Genomic DNA, 6,897 nt, shown 5'->3' with positions numbered 1-6,897 from the left:
GGGAGCGTGTGGGTCTGGTCGAGGGCGGGTGTGGTTCTGTGTCCTCCTGTAGGCTGAAAAAGCACTCAAGTGGTCTGCTTTTCTAGGCCCAGCCCGTAGCCCACTAATCACTTTTTGTGCACTGTTCACTCAACCAATTAGTCTCTCATTACGGCTCTGTGCACAGCCATAATCCTTTTCTGTCCCCCGTAGGGGCGGTTCAAGGCTTTACATTTAATGCCTATACTGCAGACACCCCTCATTACTGTACGCAGCTAGCCATGTCAGGCTTTACCCCAAGGAGCATTCCCCTCGTCGCCAGGGTTGTTTAGTCCAATTGTTCTTCTTGGCGGTGGATTTTATGACGAGGGATTTGTATGTTGTAAGGTCGACGGTACGACCCGTCGACGCCAGATGAAATCGACGCCCTAAGTTGGGCTTCTTACTCGGGCTCTTGACGATGGAGTGGAAGGGAGTCCCAGACGTCGAGGGTTGTTGCTTTGCGAGGAGAGGTTTAGGCCACGTGTCATATTCTCCTTCCTCCACGTATCCTCCATATTTTCCCCCATAACAGCTACCCCCCAGGTCGAGGGTTTCTTTTAGACAGCCTTGAGCTTAGGTTCAGTCGTCCTTTCGTGCTTCGGGTGTGGGAAACCGGTCCCGAGCCTTCCTCCGCAATGATGGTCTGGATGCTTCGAATTTTCTCGAGGAGTGCAACCATCGCGTCGGTTGCTTCCCCATGTTGACGTAAGGCTTTATTTTGAAAAGATGAATATGAGCCCTTGGATCGCATCCCTTCATCTTCTTGCCTTTGCTTTGCTGTCGTTCGATCTGGGAAAATTACCCCTTCCGTTGGATTTCCACAAGCCTTATCTGACGATCAGGGGTCGAGGGCCTGTTTTTCTTTAAATATTCTTCAAACCGAAGTCATTCTCTCCAAAAAAAATTCCTTAGAACCGCCGTTACTCTGCATGAATTTCTCCCTGTGAATCTCTGACTTGTGCTCCCTGCTTCCTTTGGTGTATCGTGAAGCTACTTGGTTTCAAAACTCCGTCCTGACTCCAACTCATCGGTAAGCTTTAATCGTTGCTTTTTTGTGTTGCTGGATGATTTTACTGGCTTTCCCAGTGAATTGTAGGTGTTGATATGCGAAATGTAGAGAACAGTAGTTTACTATGCTTTATTCGACCCATATAGGGCAGTTTTTCCTACTTCCTGGTTGAATGCGAGTTTGACTTCTGGGTTCTAATAAACATTGGTTGTCACGAGCATTTGTCGTTACCATTTTCATATGAATGGTCGACGTTATGTTGAGGTGTCTCAGCAGTCATTGTCTAGAATGGTCGTCGTTTGCCATTTTTTCCTTCCTCTCGCCTTAAAATTTTGATGTAGCTCCTTGTCTTTTTTATTACCAGAATAATGGCCCCAAAAAACACCCGTCGAGAGGAACCGTCTGTTGTACGACCAGACTCCCCTTCTATGGCGGAGATTTCATCGTCATCTTGCTCGTCGGACTGCGACTCACTATTGCGGGAAGTCGAGGAACTTATGGCCGGCCCAAGCGACGACTGTAGCGATACTTATGACAGCGTCTGCCGAATGATCGATGAAGATGTCGATAAGAGGCCTTTTACAGGTGGCAGCGTGTGTGGGGTCGTCGCTTCTCTGGTGGATGCCCCGCTGGCTGCTACAAGTGGAGACCCGGACAGGCCTTCCTTCACAGCCGACATCGTAGCGTCGAGAGTCCGTAATAAGGACATCATCCGGGCGGCGAAGGAAGGATGTATTGATGGGAGGCGGTTCGAATACCTCCTCCCAGACATGCATTTTAGGACTAGTATGCCTCCGACCGGATTCCTCCCTGTCTATACCAGGGCCGTTACCACAGGGATGACCCTTCCGGTTCATCCCTTTGTAAAAGATTATTGCCACTTTTATGGCATTTCCCCTGCCTAATTGGCACCAAATTTCTGGTACTGCTTTGCTGGCACCTGGATTTTGTGGAACCAACAGTTTGACATGGATCTTCCTCTGGATGAGTTTAGATTTATGTACAGACTGTGCCATGTCGCCAAGTGCGAGGGGTGGTATTTTCTGAGTGGGCATAGGAGATCTCAGCCCAGATTTGGCAAGCTAATTCTGGGCATTCCCTCGTCGTCACATGGGTGGAAACCCATGTTTTTTATGATACGCGGACCCTTTAATTTTCACCCCGACGCCCGCTTGCCCCGCCAAAAGAAGGTGCAGGCGTCGTTTGGGAACATGGGTGAGACTTTGATTCCCTTTCTTTTATCTTACTCCGTTTTCTTCCTTTTTACCCTGACAGTCTTTTTATCTTTACAGTGAGTCACGACCAGCCGAAGTTCTCTGGAAATAGTTTGGCGAGGATTGAGAAGGCCTTCTCGCTCCCGTCCGAGGTTCGCCATATTAACACTCTCCTGACCCAGGCCAATCTTTGAAGTGCCGGGTTAATTCTTGATCTCCCAGACCCTACTGACCTCGACGTTGTCCGTGAATACTTCCATTTAAACGATGAAGGTAAACCCCTGTTCCCGCCGCCTTTCTTATAATGGCATTTTTTTTTATCCAAGCATCGATTATATTTTTGTCCCATCATTTCTGTAGAAATGGCATCTTTGAGGATCCAGCTTCCCGGCAGTCAGCCGTCTGAGCCAAGCCAGCAGCCCCTGCCGAGCCAACAACCTCCTTCTAGGGGAAAGGAGAAAGCTAGCTCTTTTTTTCAAGTGCCGAGGAAAAGGAAAGCCTCAAAGGTCCCCTCGGCGTCGGAGGTGAATCCTGCGCTAGAAAAGAGGCGCAAAGAGAAGACGTCGGTGGTAGAAACTTGGACGCCGACGGTCCCCATTCATGATGTAAACGTTCCTTTGGTGCCGAGGGAACGCGTGCTTATTCCGGAGGCAAAAATTATGGATCCTAATTTCCAAGTCCCGGACGTCTCTGACGCCGAGATTGGGGCGATGCTAAAACTTCCCCCTCACTTCTCCCTTGTCTTCCAGGCTCTATATGAGTCTTTTCTCGAGCTGTACTGGGTTGCTGTCACTCAATCTTCTTTGGTTGATCGCCAGCGGAAGCAGATCTCTTTCCAAATTCACGTAAGACTTGATCGAGCTGCCTTTTATTTTTGTTGGTTTTGCCGCTTTGTATTTTTATTTTCTGACCTCTAGTTTTTCAGGGCCTAATCCTCGCCATTCTCAACCTTCTCGACCTAGTTAAGGTTGAGGAGCGGGATAAAGAGATGGACAGCGTAAAGGCCGAGCTTAACTCTCTTCTCGATGATGCTAAGACTAAGTGTGCGAACACCGCAAAGGAGAGAGATGTGGCCGTGGCCAAATTGAAGAGTTTGGAAGGTGAACTGGCTAGGCTAACCGTCTCGGTTGAGGACCTTGCAAAGCGGGTAGATACATCTGAGATGAAGTTGGTAGAAGCAACTGAGGCGGTGAGGAGATGTTTTGCTGAGGGGAAGAAGGAAGCCAAAGCTGAGACTGCAGCAGTTTTTGATGCCAAACGTGCAGAGATTATTGAGGAGTTTAAGGCTTCTCCGGAGCTCATCGACATTCATACCAAGGATTTTTAATCCGCCGGTGAACAAATCGTCGATTTGATAAAACAAGAGCATCCTGAGTGGGACTTGGGCTTTCTTTATGATGCTCCTCCTCCTGCTGGCAACGACAACTCTTCCCCGCCTGGTGACGACTCGGCGGTTGGCGGCGAGGCCTGAAGATTTTTTTTTAACTGCTGTCTGTAACTTATATGACATTGGTTTGAACCTCTTTTTATTTCATTTGTGTTTTATAAAAAGACAATAGATTTCGTACCTTGCTCATTATTTATTATGCATTTGCCTCTCCTTTTTGAAGGAGTTGTTGTTGATTTTACCCTTTGGGGTCGTTTGTCTTTAGAAAATTTGGTAAAATTTTCTAGGTTTTTCTTCGCCTTTCTTCCTTGGAAGAGTCGGCGTTACCTCTTGCCCCTTGGGGTCGTCGTTTTAGAAAATTTCATAAAATTTTCTAAGTTTTTCCTTGTCTTTCTTCCTTGGAAGGGTCGGCGCTAGCTTTTGCCCCTTGGGGTCGTCGCCTGTAGAAAATTTCATAAAATTTTGTAAGTTTTTCCTCGCCTTTCTTCCTTGAAAGAGTTGGCGTTAACTTTTCCCCCTTGGGGTCGTCGCTTTTAGAAAACTTCGTAAAATTTTCCAAGTTTTTCTTCGCCTTTCTTCCTTGGAAGAGTCGGCGTTAGCTTTTGCCCCTTGGGGTCGTTGCCTTTAGAAAACTTCATAAAATTTTCTAAGTTTTTTTCCGGTGATCCATAGATCCCTTATTGCCCCCCTTGTCTGATTAATATACCTTGGTTTTTTAAGCAAACAAGTTTATTCGAGGGGTGAATTCTTCTTACTTTTGGACAATATTACTATAAATTCATAATTTATTTAAATTGCCAAAAAATGTAACTAAGTAATTGGTAGTACATGCTTTAACTGTTCTGCATTCCATGGATGCTGAACCTTTTTGCTGGAGAGGCTTTCCAAGATGTAGGTACCGGGCCGCAATACTTCTCTTATTCGGTAGGGTCCTTCCCAAGTTGGGCCTAGAGGACCAGTATTTTTGGGTTTTATACTCTGTGTTACCCTTTTTAATACTAGGTCTCCTAGGGCGAACCTTCATTTTTTGACTTTTTTGTTGTAATATCGGGCTGCCCTCTGCAGGTAGGCGGCAAGGCGTAACTGGGATTCAAGCCTTTTTCCTTCTAATAGGTCGAGTTCTCCATTCATGCCTTCCGTATTACCGTCGTCGTTGTAGACCACAGTTCTTAGAGTCGGCGTCTCAATTTCTATGGGCAGTACTGCCTCGACGTCATATGCCATAGAGTAGGGCGTTTCACCCATGGTGCTTCAGCTCGTCGTTCTGTATGCCCACAAGACCTTGGGGAGTTCCTCGGCCCATTTTCCCTTTAGATCGTCGAGCTTCTTCTTCAGGGTATACTTTAATATTTTATTGACTGCTTCGACTTGCCCGTTAGATTGTGGGTGTATCGGCGCCGAGAAATCCTTTCGAATGCCCAAGTTGTCGCAGAGTCTTTGTGTTGAGGCATTATCGAACTGTTTCCCATTGTCAGACACTATCGAGTGGGGGACCCCGAACCTTCACACAATGTCGTTCCACATGAAGTTGGTGCAGGCTGCTTCCGTGGTTGTAGTCAGAGCCTTTACCTCTTCCCACTTTGTGTAGTAATCTACCGCGATGATGGCAAATTTAAAACCCCCATGTGCAAGGTGTAATGGCCCGATTAGGTCAACCCCCCACTTGGCGAAGGGCCATAGACTGAGAATGGAGGTTAAATTTTCTAGGGGTGCTCTAGGAATTGTGGCGTACCTTTGGCACTTATCGCAACGTCGGGCGTATTGGAAAGCGTCCTTTTTGAGTATGGGCCAGTAGTATCATTGCCTCAAAACCTTAAGAGCTAAATACTGCCCCCCAGTATGATTACCGCAGACTCCTTCATGGATTTCTCAGAGGACCTTCTGGGCTTCGTCATCACCCAGGCACCACTGTAGTGGTGTCGAATAGCCTCGTCGGTAAAGCAAACCATCGTACAATAAGTATCTGGCGGCTCTATACCTGATCCATCTGGCTTCGTCTTTATTATTTGGCAGTTGTGCATCCATTAGGTATTGGATGAGTGAGGTCATCCAATTTTCACCTATTTGGACGATTAGTGCCTTAGCTACTTTCTTAATGGTCGGCCGTTCCAGTTCCTTGATGGGAACGACCCCTAGTGTGTCGGAATCTTTCAAAGATGCAAGCTTTGATAGAGCGTCGGCGTTTGCGTTTTCGGCTCGTGGTATTTGAAGTATCTCATAGTTTTTAAACTTGACAAGTTCTTCCTTTACTTTCCTCAAGTACGCACCCATTTTCTCGCCTCGCGCTTGGAATTCTTCTTTTACTTGCCCAACAACCAGTTGAGAGTCGCTGAAGATGTTGAGCCTCTCAATCTTTAGGTGACTGGCCAATCATAACCCTGTAATTAGCGCCTCGTATTTTACCTCGTTGTTCGACGCTTTGAATTTAAATCGAACCGCCAAGGTGATCTTGTGGCCTTCTGGGCTGATCAACAAGATGCCGGCTCCTGACCCATTATCGCTCATACTGGCCAGCATAAAGCACTTTGCTTTGTTGTTGGCCTTGATCCAGCGATCATAAGGCTCCCTTGCGGTTTTAGATGCATTAGCCGCGGGTTCAGGAGGACATTCCTCTACTAGGACAAACTTGTAGTCTTCGCAGACCAATAGTATGTTCATGTTACTTTTCCACTTAGCATAGTTATCATCGTCTAATTTTTCAGTCGCAAGTAGTGTGATAATGGGATTCGACATATTGCTGGAAATAAATAGAATATTCATCTAATCAATTTATGTGCATGAATATCAAGGCATGTTAATTTTGGCACAATTAAATATGATGCATGAAGCACATGAAAAATACATAAATCATGTTTTAATTTTAGGTGCCAATGATAATCTAATTTTTCACATATAGAGTGTACCTTTGGGTAGTCAAGTTATATGCCAATTAGACCGAGACTCTTCTCAGTTAATAAATATATTCAAAATATCTCATATTTTCATATTTATTAACTACCGTTATTTTCAGTCAAAATATAACCAACAGATTTGATTATATTTTATGAGTGTAACCCACCGTTTCAGATCCCACAGACTCAATTCCGGATTGCTACCCTTGGGTAGTCAATTCAAAAATACATCTTGAAATCTTATCTCTAGGAAGCCAACCTTGTTATTGATCCGGCAAGGACACTCTCCTTTAGGAGTGCGATTCAATGTCGCCGCAAAGCCCCTTTCCAGATCTCACGGTGTTGCGCTAACGGCGGAGACTAGTGGGTCGCATT

The sequence above is a fragment of the Morus notabilis genome, unplaced genomic scaffold (genome assembly GCF_000414095.1).
Source record: "Morus notabilis unplaced genomic scaffold, ASM41409v2 Scaffold244, whole genome shotgun sequence".
Classification (NCBI taxonomy): domain Eukaryota; kingdom Viridiplantae; phylum Streptophyta; class Magnoliopsida; order Rosales; family Moraceae; genus Morus; species Morus notabilis.
The sequence above is the reverse complement of the archived record's forward strand: the minus strand, read 5'-3'. Positions refer to the sequence as shown.